The sequence below is a fragment of the Narcine bancroftii genome, unplaced genomic scaffold, assembly GCF_036971445.1.
Source record: "Narcine bancroftii isolate sNarBan1 unplaced genomic scaffold, sNarBan1.hap1 Scaffold_166, whole genome shotgun sequence".
NCBI lineage: Eukaryota > Metazoa > Chordata > Chondrichthyes > Torpediniformes > Narcinidae > Narcine > Narcine bancroftii.
This window is the reverse complement of record NW_027211901.1, coordinates 195,375-208,167: the sequence shown is the minus strand read 5'-3', so window position 1 is coordinate 208,167 and position 12,793 is coordinate 195,375.

Sequence of the window (12,793 nt, the reverse complement as noted above, 5' to 3'; positions counted from 1 at the left end):
ACACTCCAGAACAGAGGGCAACAAAAGGGTGCAGGGGGAACAGACTGGAAAAAGTGGAGAACCGTGGGGAACACTGCAGAACAGAGGTGAACCAAAGGAAGTAGGGGGAACGGAATGGAAAAGGTGGGGAACCATGGGGAACACTGCAGGGCAGAGGGGAACCAGAGGGAGCAGTGGGTACAGAATGGAAAAAAAGTGGAGAATCGTGGGGAACACTGCATATAGAGAGGAACCAAAGGGAGCATGGGGAACGGATTGTAAAAAGTGGGGAAGCGTAGGGAAAACTGCAGAAAACAGGAGAACCAAAGGGAGCAGGTGGAACAGATTGGAAAAAATGTGGGGAACCGTGGGGAAAACAGCAGAACAGAGGGGAGCCAAAGTAGCAGGGGGGACAGATTTGAAAAAAGTGGAGAATTGGGGAAAACTGCAGAACAGTGGGGAACCAAAGGGAGCAGGGGAAACAGATTTGAAAAAGTGGAGAACAGTGTGGAAAAATGCAGAAGAGTGGGGAAATAAAGGGAGCAGGGGGAACAGATTGTAAAAAGTGGGGAACCCTGTGGAAAAATGAAGAAGAGTGGGGAACCAAAGGGAGCAGGGGGAACGGATTGGAAAAAGTGGGGAATCGTGGGGAACACTGCAGGACAGAGGGGAACCAAAGGGAGCACGGTGAACAGATTGGAAAAAGTGGGGAATCGTGAGGAGCACTGCACAATAGATTGGAACCAAAGGGAGCAGGGGAAATGGATTGGAATAATTGGGGAAGCGTGGGGAACACTCCAGAACAGAGTGGATCCAAAGGGAGCAGGGGGAACAGATTGGAAAAAGTGGGGAACCGTGGGAAACACTGCAGAACAGAGCTGAACCAAAGGAATAGGAGGAACGGATTGGAAAAAGTGGGGAACCATGGGGAACACTGCAGGAAAGAGGGGAACCAAAGGGAGCAGGGGGTAAAAGTTGGAAAAAGTGGGGAACCTTGGGGAACACTGCAGAACAGAGGGGAACCAAAGGGTGTAGGGGGAACAGCTCGGAAATGTGGGAAACCGTGGGGAACAATGCAGAACAGAGTGGAACAAAAGGGAGCAGGGGGAACGGATTGGAAAAAGTGGGGAACTGTGGGGAACACTGCAGAACAGAGGGGAACAAAAGGGAGCAGGGGAAACGGATTGGAAAAAGTGGGGAACCATGGGGAACACTGCAGAACAGTGGGGAACCAAAGGTAGCAGGGGGAACGGATTGAAAAAAGTGGGCAACAGAGTGGAAAAATGCAGACCAGTAGGTAAACAAAGGGAGCAGGGGAAACGGATTGTAAGAAGTGGGGAACCGTGTGGAAAAATGCAGAACAGAGGGGAACCAAAGGGAGCAGGGGGAATGGATTGGGGAAGTGGGGAACCGTGGGGAAAAATGCAGGACAGAGGGGAAGAAAGGGAGCAGGGGGCACGGATCTGAAAAAGTGGGGAACCGTGATGAAAAATGCAGGACAGAGGGGAACGAAAGGGAGCAGGGGGAACAGATTGGAAAAAGTGGGGAAACATGGGGAACACTGCAGGACAGAGGGGAACCAAATGGAGAAGAGGGAACAGATTGGTAAAAGTGGGGAAAAGTTGGGAACACTGCAGAACAGAGGGAAACCAAAGGAGCAGGCAGAACAGATTGGAAAAAGTGGGGTACCGTGGGAAATACTGCAGAACAGTGGGGAACCAAAAGGAGCAGGGGGAACAGATTGAAAAAAGTGGGGAACGGAGTGGAAAAATGCAGAACAGTGGGTTAACAAAGGGAGCAGGGTAAACGGATTGGAATATGTGGGGAACCGTGGGGAACACTGCAGTACAGAGGGGAACCAAAGGGAGCAGGGGGAACGGATTGAAAAAAGTGGGGAACCGTGGAGAACACTGCAGGACAGAGGGGAACCAAGGGAGCAGCAGGAACGGATTGTAAAAAGTGAGGCCCATGGGGAACACTGCAGGACAGAGGGGAACGAAAGGGAGCAGGGGGAACAGATTGGAAAAAATGTGGAGAACCATGGGGAAACTGCAGAACAGAGGTGAACCAAAGGGAGCATGGGAACAGATTAGAAAAAATGTGGAGAACCGTGGGGAACAATGCAGAACAGATCGGAACAAAATGGAGCAGGGGGAACAGCTCGGAAATGTGGGGAACCGTGGGGAACAATGCAGAACAGAGGGGAACCAAAGGGAGCCGGGGGAACGGGTTGGAAAAAGTGGGGAACCGTGGGGATCACTGCAGAACAGAGGGGAACCAAAGGGAGCAGGGGTAACGGATTGGAAAAAGAGGGGAACAATGGAGAACACTGCAGGACAGAGGGGAACCAAAGGGAGCAGGGGGAACAGATTGGAAAAAATGTGGAGAACCGTGGGGAAACTGCAGAACAGAGGGGAACCAAAGGCAGCAGGGGAAACAGATTGGAAAATGTGGGGAACCATGGGGAATACTGCAGAACAGTGGGGAACCAAAGGGAGCAGGGGAAATGGATTGGAATAATTGGGGAAGCGTGGGGAACACTCCAGAACAGAGTGGATCCAAAGGGAGCAGGGGGAACAGATTGGAAAAAGTGGGGAACCGTGGGAAACACTGCAGAACAGAGCTGAACCAAAGGAATAGGAGGAACGGATTGGAAAAAGTGGGGAACCATGGGGAACACTGCAGGAAAGAGGGGAACCAAAGGGAGCAGGGGGTAAAAGTTGGAAAAAGTGGGGGACCTTGGGGAACACTGCAGAACAGAGGGGAACCAAAGGGTGCAGGGGGAACAGCTCGGAAATGTGGGAAACCGTGGGGAACAATGCAGAACAGAGTGGAACAATAGGGAGCAGGGGGAACGGATTGTAAAAAGTGGGGAATAGTGGAGTACACTGCAGAACAGAGGGGAACGAAAGGGAGCAGGGGGAACGGATCTGAAAAAGTGGGGAACCGTGATGAAAAATGCAGGACAGAGGGGAACGAAAGGGAGCAGGGGGAATGGATTGGTGAAGTGGGGAACTGTGGGTAAAAATGCAGGACAGAGGGGAAGAAAGGGAGCAGGGGGAACGGATCTGAAAAAGTGGGGAACCGTGATGAAAAATGCAGGACAGAGGGGAACGAAAGGGAGCAGGGGGAACAGATTGGAAAAAGTGGGGAAACATGGGGAACACTGCAGGACAGAGGGGAACCAAATGGAGAAGAGGGAACAGATTGGTAAAAGTGGGGAAAAGTTGGGAACACTGCAGAACAGAGGGAAACCAAAGGAGCAGGCAGAACAGATTGGAAAAAGTGGGGTACCGTGGGAAATACTGCAGAACAGTGGGGAACCAAAAGGAGCAGGGGGAACAGATTGAAAAAAGTGGGGAACGGAGTGGAAAAATACAGAACAGTGGGTTAACAAAGGGAGCAGGGAAAACGGATTGGAATATGTGGGGAACTGTGGGGAACACTGCAGTACAGAGGGGAACCAAAGGGAGCAGGGGGAACGGATTGAAAAAAGTGGGGAACCGTGGAGAACACTGCAGGACAGAGGGGAACCAAGGGAGCAGCAGGAACGGATTGTAAAAAGTGAGGCCCATGGGGAACACTGCAGGACAGAGGGGAACGAAAGGGAGCAGGGGGAACAGATTGGAAAAAATGTGGAGAACCATGGGAAACTGCAGAACAGAGGTGAACCAAAGGGAGCATGGGAACAGATTAGAAAAAATGTGGAGAACCGTGGGGAACAATGCAGAACAGATCGGAACCAAAGGGAGCAGGGGGAACAGCTCGGAAATGTGGGGAACCGTGGGGAACAATGCAGAACAGAGGGGAACCAAAGGAAGCCGGGGGAACGGGTTGGAAAAAGTGGGGAACCGTGGGGATCACTGCAGAACAGAGGGGAACCAAAGGGAGCAGGGGTAACGGATTGGAAAAAGAGGGGAACAATGGAGAACACTGCAGGACAGAGGGGAACCAAAGGGAGCAGGGGGAACAGATTGGAAAAAATGTGGAGAACCGTGGGGAAACTGCAGAACAGAGGGGAACCAAAGGCAGCAGGGGAAACAGATTGGAAAATGTGGGGAACCATGGGGAATACTGCAGAACAGTGGGGAACCAAAGGGAGCAGGGGGAACGGATTGAAAAAAGTGGGGAACGGAGTGGAAAAATGCAGAACAGTGGGTAAACAAAGGGAGCAGGGGAAACGGATTGGAAGAAGTGGGGAACCGTGTGGAAAAATGCAGAAGAGTGGGGAGCCAAAGGGAGCAGGGGAAACAGATTTGAAAAAGTGGAGAACAGTGTGGAAAAATGCAGAAGAGTGGGGAAACAAAGGGAGCAGGGGGAACAGATTGTAAAAAGTGGGGAACCCTGTGGAAAAATGCAAAAGAGTAGGGAACCAAAGGGAGCAGGGGGAACGGATTGGAAAAAGTGGGGAATCGTGGGGAACACTGCAGGACAGAGGGGAGCTAAAGGGAGCACGCGGAACAGATTGGAAAAAGTTGGGAATCGTGAGGAGCACTGCACAATAGATTGGAACCAAAGGGAGCAGGGGAAATGGATTGGAAAAAGTGGGGAGCGTGGGGAACACTCCAGAACAGAGTGGAACCAAAGGGAGCAGGGGGAACAGATTGGAAAAAGTGGGGAACCGTGGGAAACACTGCAGAACAGAGCTGAACCAAAGGAATAGGAGGAACGGATTGGAAAAAGTGGGGAACCATGGGAAACACTGCAGGAAAGAGAGGAACCAAAGGGAGCAGGGGGTAAAAGTTGGAAAAAGTGGGGAACCTTGGGGAAAACTGCAGAACAGAGGGGAACCAAAGGGTGCAGGGGGAACAGCTCGGAAATGTGGGAAACCGTGGGGAACAATGCAGAACAGAGTGGAACAATAGGAAGCAGGGGGAACGGATTGTAAAAAGTGGGGAATAGTGGAGTACACTGCAGAACAGAGGGGAACAAAAGGGAGCAGGGGAAACGGATTGGAAAAAGTGGGGAACCATGGGGAACACTGCAGAACAGTGGGGAACCAAAGGGAGCAGGGGGAACGTATTGAAAAAAGTGGGGAACAGAGTGGAAAAATGCAGAACAGTGGGTAAACAAAGGGAGCTGGGGAAACGGATTGTAAGAAGTGGGGAACCATGTGGAAAAATGCAGAACAGAGGGGAACCAAAGGGAGCAGGGGGAATGGATTGGTGAAGTGGGGAACCGTGGGGAAAAATGCAGGACAGAGGGGAACGAAAGGAAGCAGGGGGAACGGATCTGAAAAAGTGGGGAACCGTGATGAAAAATGCAGGACAGAGGGGAACGAAAGGGAGCAGGTGGAACGGATTGTAAAAAGTGGGGAACCGTGGGGAACACTGCAGGACAGAGGGGAACCAAAGGTAGCAGGCGGTACAGGTTGGAAATGGTGTGGAATCGTGGGAAACACTGCAGAACAGAGGGGAACCAAAGGGAGCAGGGGGAACAGATTGGAAAAAATGTGGAGAACCATGGGGAAACTGCAGAACAGAGATGAACCAAAGGGAGCATAGGAACAGATTAGAAAAAATGTGGAGAACCGTGGGGAACAATGCAGAACAGTGGGTTAACAAAGGGAGCAGGGTAAACGGATTGGAATATGTGGGGAACCGTGGGGAACACTGCAGTACAGAGGGGAACCAAAGGGAGCCGGGGGAACGGGTTGGAAAAAGTGAATAACCGTGGGGAACACTGCAGGACAGAGGGGAACCAAAGGGAGCATGGTGTACAGGTTGGAAAAAGTGGGGAATCGTGGGGAGCACTGCACAATAGAGTGGAACCAAAGGGAGCAGGGGAAATGGATTGGAAAAAGTGGGAAGCGTGGGGAACACTCCAGAACAGAGGGCAACAAAAGGGTGCAGGGGGAACAGACTGGAAAAAGTGGAGAACCGTGGGGAACACTGCAGAACAGAGGTGAACCAAAGGAAGTAGGGGGAACGGAATGGAAAAGGTGGGGAACCATGGGGAACACTGCAGGGCAGAGGGGAACCAGAGGGAGCAGTGGGTACAGAATGGAAAAAAAGTGGAGAATCGTGGGGAACACTGCATATAGAGAGGAACCAAAGGGAGCATGGGGAACGGATTGTAAAAAGTGGGGAAGCGTAGGGAAAACTGCAGAAAACAGGAGAACCAAAGGGAGCAGGTGGAACAGATTGGAAAAAATGTGGGGAACCGTGGGGAAAACAGCAGAACAGAGGGGAGCCAAAGTAGCAGGGGGGACAGATTTGAAAAAAGTGGAGAATTGGGGAAAACTGCAGAACAGTGGGGAACCAAAGGGAGCAGGGGAAACAGATTTGAAAAAGTGGAGAACAGTGTGGAAAAATGCAGAAGAGTGGGGAAATAAAGGGAGCAGGGGGAACAGATTGTAAAAAGTGGGGAACCCTGTGGAAAAATGAAGAAGAGTGGGGAACCAAAGGGAGCAGGGGGAACGGATTGGAAAAAGTGGGGAATCGTGGGGAACACTGCAGGACAGAGGGGAACCAAAGGGAGCACGGTGAACAGATTGGAAAAAGTGGGGAATCGTGAGGAGCACTGCACAATAGATTGGAACCAAAGGGAGCAGGGGAAATGGATTGGAATAATTGGGGAAGCGTGGGGAACACTCCAGAACAGAGTGGATCCAAAGGGAGCAGGGGGAACAGATTGGAAAAAGTGGGGAACCGTGGGAAACACTGCAGAACAGAGCTGAACCAAAGGAATAGGAGGAACGGATTGGAAAAAGTGGGGAACCATGGGGAACACTGCAGGAAAGAGGGGAACCAAAGGGAGCAGGGGGTAAAAGTTGGAAAAAGTGGGGAACCTTGGGGAACACTGCAGAACAGAGGGGAACCAAAGGGTGTAGGGGGAACAGCTCGGAAATGTGGGAAACCGTGGGGAACAATGCAGAACAGAGTGGAACAAAAGGGAGCAGGGGGAACGGATTGGAAAAAGTGGGGAACTGTGGGGAACACTGCAGAACAGAGGGGAACAAAAGGGAGCAGGGGAAACGGATTGGAAAAAGTGGGGAACCATGGGGAACACTGCAGAACAGTGGGGAACCAAAGGTAGCAGGGGGAACGGATTGAAAAAAGTGGGCAACAGAGTGGAAAAATGCAGACCAGTAGGTAAACAAAGGGAGCAGGGGAAACGGATTGTAAGAAGTGGGGAACCGTGTGGAAAAATGCAGAACAGAGGGGAACCAAAGGGAGCAGGGGGAATGGATTGGGGAAGTGGGGAACCGTGGGGAAAAATGCAGGACAGAGGGGAAGAAAGGGAGCAGGGGGCACGGATCTGAAAAAGTGGGGAACCGTGATGAAAAATGCAGGACAGAGGGGAACGAAAGGGAGCAGGGGGAACAGATTGGAAAAAGTGGGGAAACATGGGGAACACTGCAGGACAGAGGGGAACCAAATGGAGAAGAGGGAACAGATTGGTAAAAGTGGGGAAAAGTTGGGAACACTGCAGAACAGAGGGAAACCAAAGGAGCAGGCAGAACAGATTGGAAAAAGTGGGGTACCGTGGGAAATACTGCAGAACAGTGGGGAACCAAAAGGAGCAGGGGGAACAGATTGAAAAAAGTGGGGAACGGAGTGGAAAAATGCAGAACAGTGGGTTAACAAAGGGAGCAGGGTAAACGGATTGGAATATGTGGGGAACCGTGGGGAACACTGCAGTACAGAGGGGAACCAAAGGGAGCAGGGGGAACGGATTGAAAAAAGTGGGGAACCGTGGAGAACACTGCAGGACAGAGGGGAACCAAGGGAGCAGCAGGAACGGATTGTAAAAAGTGAGGCCCATGGGGAACACTGCAGGACAGAGGGGAACGAAAGGGAGCAGGGGGAACAGATTGGAAAAAATGTGGAGAACCATGGGGAAACTGCAGAACAGAGGTGAACCAAAGGGAGCATGGGAACAGATTAGAAAAAATGTGGAGAACCGTGGGGAACAATGCAGAACAGATCGGAACAAAATGGAGCAGGGGGAACAGCTCGGAAATGTGGGGAACCGTGGGGAACAATGCAGAACAGAGGGGAACCAAAGGGAGCCGGGGGAACGGGTTGGAAAAAGTGGGGAACCGTGGGGATCACTGCAGAACAGAGGGGAACCAAAGGGAGCAGGGGTAACGGATTGGAAAAAGAGGGGAACAATGGAGAACACTGCAGGACAGAGGGGAACCAAAGGGAGCAGGGGGAACAGATTGGAAAAAATGTGGAGAACCGTGGGGAAACTGCAGAACAGAGGGGAACCAAAGGCAGCAGGGGAAACAGATTGGAAAATGTGGGGAACCATGGGGAATACTGCAGAGCAGTGGGGAACCAAAGGGAGCAGGGGAAATGGATTGGAATAATTGGGGAAGCGTGGGGAACACTCCAGAACAGAGTGGATCCAAAGGGAGCAGGGGGAACAGATTGGAAAAAGTGGGGAACCGTGGGAAACACTGCAGAACAGAGCTGAACCAAAGGAATAGGAGGAACGGATTGGAAAAAGTGGGGAACCATGGGGAACACTGCAGGAAAGAGGGGAACCAAAGGGAGCAGGGGGTAAAAGTTGGAAAAAGTGGGGGACCTTGGGGAACACTGCAGAACAGAGGGGAACCAAAGTGTGTAGGGGGAACAGCTCGGAAATGTGGGAAACCGTGGGGAACAATGCTGAACAGAGTGGAACAAAAGGGAGCAGGGGGAACGGATTGGAAAAAGTGGGGAACTGTGGGGAACACTGCAGAACAGTGGGGAACCAAAGGTAGCAGGGGGAACGGATTGAAAAAAGTGGGCAACAGAGTGGAAAAATGCAGACCAGTAGGTAAACAAAGGGAGCAGGGGAAACAGATTGTAAGAACTGGGGAACCGTGTGGAAAAATGCAGAACAGAGGGGAACCAAAGGGAGCAGGGGGAATGGATTGGTGAAGTGGGGAACCGTGGGGAAAAATGCAGGACAGAGGGGAAGAAAGGGAGCAGGGGGCACGGATCTGAAAAAGTGGGGAACCGTGATGAAAAATGCAGGACAGAGGGGAACGAAAGGGAGCAGGGGGAACAGATTGGAAAAAGTGGGGAAACATGGGGAACACTGCAGGACAGAGGGGAACCAAATGGAGAAGAGGGAACAGATTGGTAAAAGTGGGGAAAAGTTGGGAACACTGCAGAACAGAGGGAAACCAAAGGAGCAGGCAGAACAGATTGGAAAAAGTGGGGTACCGTGGGAAATACTGCAGAACAGTGGGGAACCAAAAGGAGCAGGGGGAACAGATTGAAAAAAGTGGGGAACGGAGTGGAAAAATGCAGAACAGTGGGTTAACAAAGGGAGCAGGGTAAACGGATTGGAATATGTGGGGAACCGTGGGGAACACTGCAGTACAGAGGGGAACCAAAGGGAGCAGGGGGAACGGATTGAAAAAAGTGGGGAACCGTGGAGAACACTGCAGGACAGAGGGGAACCAAGGGAGCAGCAGGAACGGATTGTAAAAAGTGAGGCCCATGGGGAACACTGCAGGACAGAGGGGAACGAAAGGGAGCAGGGGGAACAGATTGGAAAAAATGTGGAGAACCATGGGGAAACTGCAGAACAGAGGTGAACCAAAGGGAGCATGGGAACAGATTAGAAAAAATGTGGAGAACCGTGGGGAACAATGCAGAACAGATCGGAACAAAATGGAGCAGGGGGAACAGCTCGGAAATGTGGGGAACCGTGGGGAACAATGCAGAACAGAGGGGAACCAAAGGGAGCCGGGGGAACGGGTTGGAAAAAGTGGGGAACCGTGGGGATCACTGCAGAACAGAGGGGAACCAAAGGGAGCAGGGGTAACGGATTGGAAAAAGAGGGGAACAATGGAGAACACTGCAGGACAGAGGGGAACCAAAGGGAGCAGGGGGAACAGATTGGAAAAAATGTGGAGAACCGTGGGGAAACTGCAGAACAGAGGGGAACCAAAGGCAGCAGGGGAAACAGATTGGAAAATGTGGGGAACCATGGGGAATACTGCAGAGCAGTGGGGAACCAAAGGGAGCAGGGGAAATGGATTGGAATAATTGGGGAAGCGTGGGGAACACTCCAGAACAGAGTGGATCCAAAGGGAGCAGGGGGAACAGATTGGAAAAAGTGGGGAACCGTGGGAAACACTGCAGAACAGAGCTGAACCAAAGGAATAGGAGGAACGGATTGGAAAAAGTGGGGAACCATGGGGAACACTGCAGGAAAGAGGGGAACCAAAGGGAGCAGGGGGTAAAAGTTGGAAAAAGTGGGGGACCTTGGGGAACACTGCAGAACAGAGGGGAACCAAAGTGTGTAGGGGGAACAGCTCGGAAATGTGGGAAACCGTGGGGAACAATGCAGAACAGAGTGGAACAAAAGGGAGCAGGGGGAACGGATTGGAAAAAGTGGGGAACTGTGGGGAACACTGCAGAACAGTGGGGAACCAAAGGTAGCAGGGGGAACGGATTGAAAAAAGTGGGCAACAGAGTGGAAAAATGCAGACCAGTAGGTAAACAAAGGGAGCAGGGGAAACGGATTGTAAGAACTGGGGAACCGTGTGGAAAAATGCAGAACAGAGGGGAACCAAAGGGAGCAGGGGGAATGGATTGGTGAAGTGGGGAACCGTGGGGAAAAATGCAGGACAGAGGGGAAGAAAGGGAGCAGGGGGCACGGATCTGAAAAAGTGGGGAACCGTGATGAAAAATGCAGGACAGAGGGGAACGAAAGGGAGCAGGGGGAACAGATTGGAAAAAGTGGGGAAACATGGGGAACACTGCAGGACAGAGGGGAACCAAATGGAGAAGAGGGAACAGATTGGTAAAAGTGGGGAAAAGTTGGGAACACTGCAGAACAGAGGGAAACCAAAGGAGCAGGCAGAACAGATTGGAAAAAGTGGGGTACCGTGGGAAATACTGCAGAACAGTGGGGAACCAAAAGGAGCAGGGGGAACAGATTGAAAAAAGTGGGGAACGGAGTGGAAAAATGCAGAACAGTGGGTTAACAAAGGGAGCAGGGTAAACGGATTGGAATATGTGGGGAACCGTGGGGAACACTGCAGTACAGAGGGGAACCAAAGGGAGCAGGGGGAACGGATTGAAAAAAGTGGGGAACCGTGGAGAACACTGCAGGACAGAGGGGAACCAAGGGAGCAGCAGGAACAGATTGTAAAAAGTGAGGCCCATGGGGAACACTGCAGGACAGAGGGGAACGAAAGGGAGCAGGGGGAACAGATTGGAAAAAATGTGGAGAACCATGGGGAAACTGCAGAACAGAGGTGAACCAAAGGGAGCATGGGAACAGATTAGAAAAAATGTGGAGAACCGTGGGGAACAATGCAGAACAGATCGGAACCAAAGGGAGCAGGGGGAACAGCTCGGAAATGTGGGGAACCGTGGGGAACAATGCAGAACAGAGGGGAACCAAAGGGAGCCGGGGGAACGGGTTGGAAAAAGTGGGGAACCGTGGGGATCACTGCAGAACAGAGGGGAACCAAAGGGAGCAGGGGTAACGGATTGGAAAAAGAGGGGAACAATGGAGAACACTGCAGGACAGAGGGGAACCAAAGGGAGCAGGGGGAACAGATTGGAAAAAATGTGGAGAACCGTGGGGAAACTGCAGAACAGAGGGGAAGCAAAGGCAGCAGGGGAAACAGATTGGAAAATGTGGGGAACCATGGGGAATACTGCAGAACAGTGGGGATCCAAAGGGAGCAGGGGGAACGGATTGAAAAAAGTGGGGAACGGAGTGGAAAAATGCAGAACAGTGGGTAAACAAAGGGAGCAGGGGAAACGGATTGGAGAAGTGGGGAACCGTGTGGAAAAATGCAGAAGAGTGGGGAACCAAAGGGAGCAGGGGGAAAATATTGGAAAAAGTGGGGAACCATGGGGAACACTGCAGGACAGAGGGGAACCAAAGGAAGCATGGTGTACAGGTTGGAAAAAGTGGGGAATCGTGGGGAGCACTGCACAATAGAGTGGAACCAAAGGGAGCAGGGGATATGGATTGGAAAAAGTGGGAAGCGTGGGGAACACTGCAGAACAGAGGGGAGCCAAAGGAGCAGGGGGAACAGATTAGAAAAAAGTGGAGAATTGGGCAAAACTGCAGAACAGTGGGGAACATTGGGGAAGAATGAGTAACAGTGGGGAACAGAGAGTAACAGTGGAGACCAGTGGGGAACATTTGGCGAACATTGGAGAATGTGGGGAACAGTGGTAAAAAGTGTGTGACATGTGGGGAACAATGGGGAACAGTGGGGAACATGTAAAAAAGTTGGGGAACTGTACTATGGAGGGCAGAAGTGGGGAAAATTGAGGAATGGAAGGAAGGGATGGGGAACAGTGGAGATCTCTGCGGAATAGTGGGCAACAGAAGGGAATAGTGGGGAGCAGTGGGGAACAGATAGCGAACTGTGAAGAATGGGAGAACAGTGCAGAAAAGTGGGGAACAGATTGGGAAATGAGGGGAACAGTGGGGGACCATGGTGAACAGTGGTGAAAAGTGGGGAACTGGTGGGAAACAGCAGGCGGAACAGTGGAGAACAGGTGTGGAATAGGTGAAGAACAGTGGGAAACAGTTTAGAACAGATAGGGAACTGATGGGGAACTCTGGGGACTTGTGGGAACTGTTGGGAGGGCAGGAAGGTACATATATACAGATTTGAAATATGCATTTGGAGTGGTACACACATTTAGGAAAATTTGGAAAGAACGAGAGATGATAACAACAAGAGGAAAAGAACTGGCTCATGAGCAACTAACTGAAAAGACTTTGGAAACATTAATCAAACCAGAAAGAATTGCCACAGTACATGTACCAGGTCATCAGAAGGGGACCTCACCAAAAGCACGAGGAAATCGGATGGCTGATGAACTGACCCAAC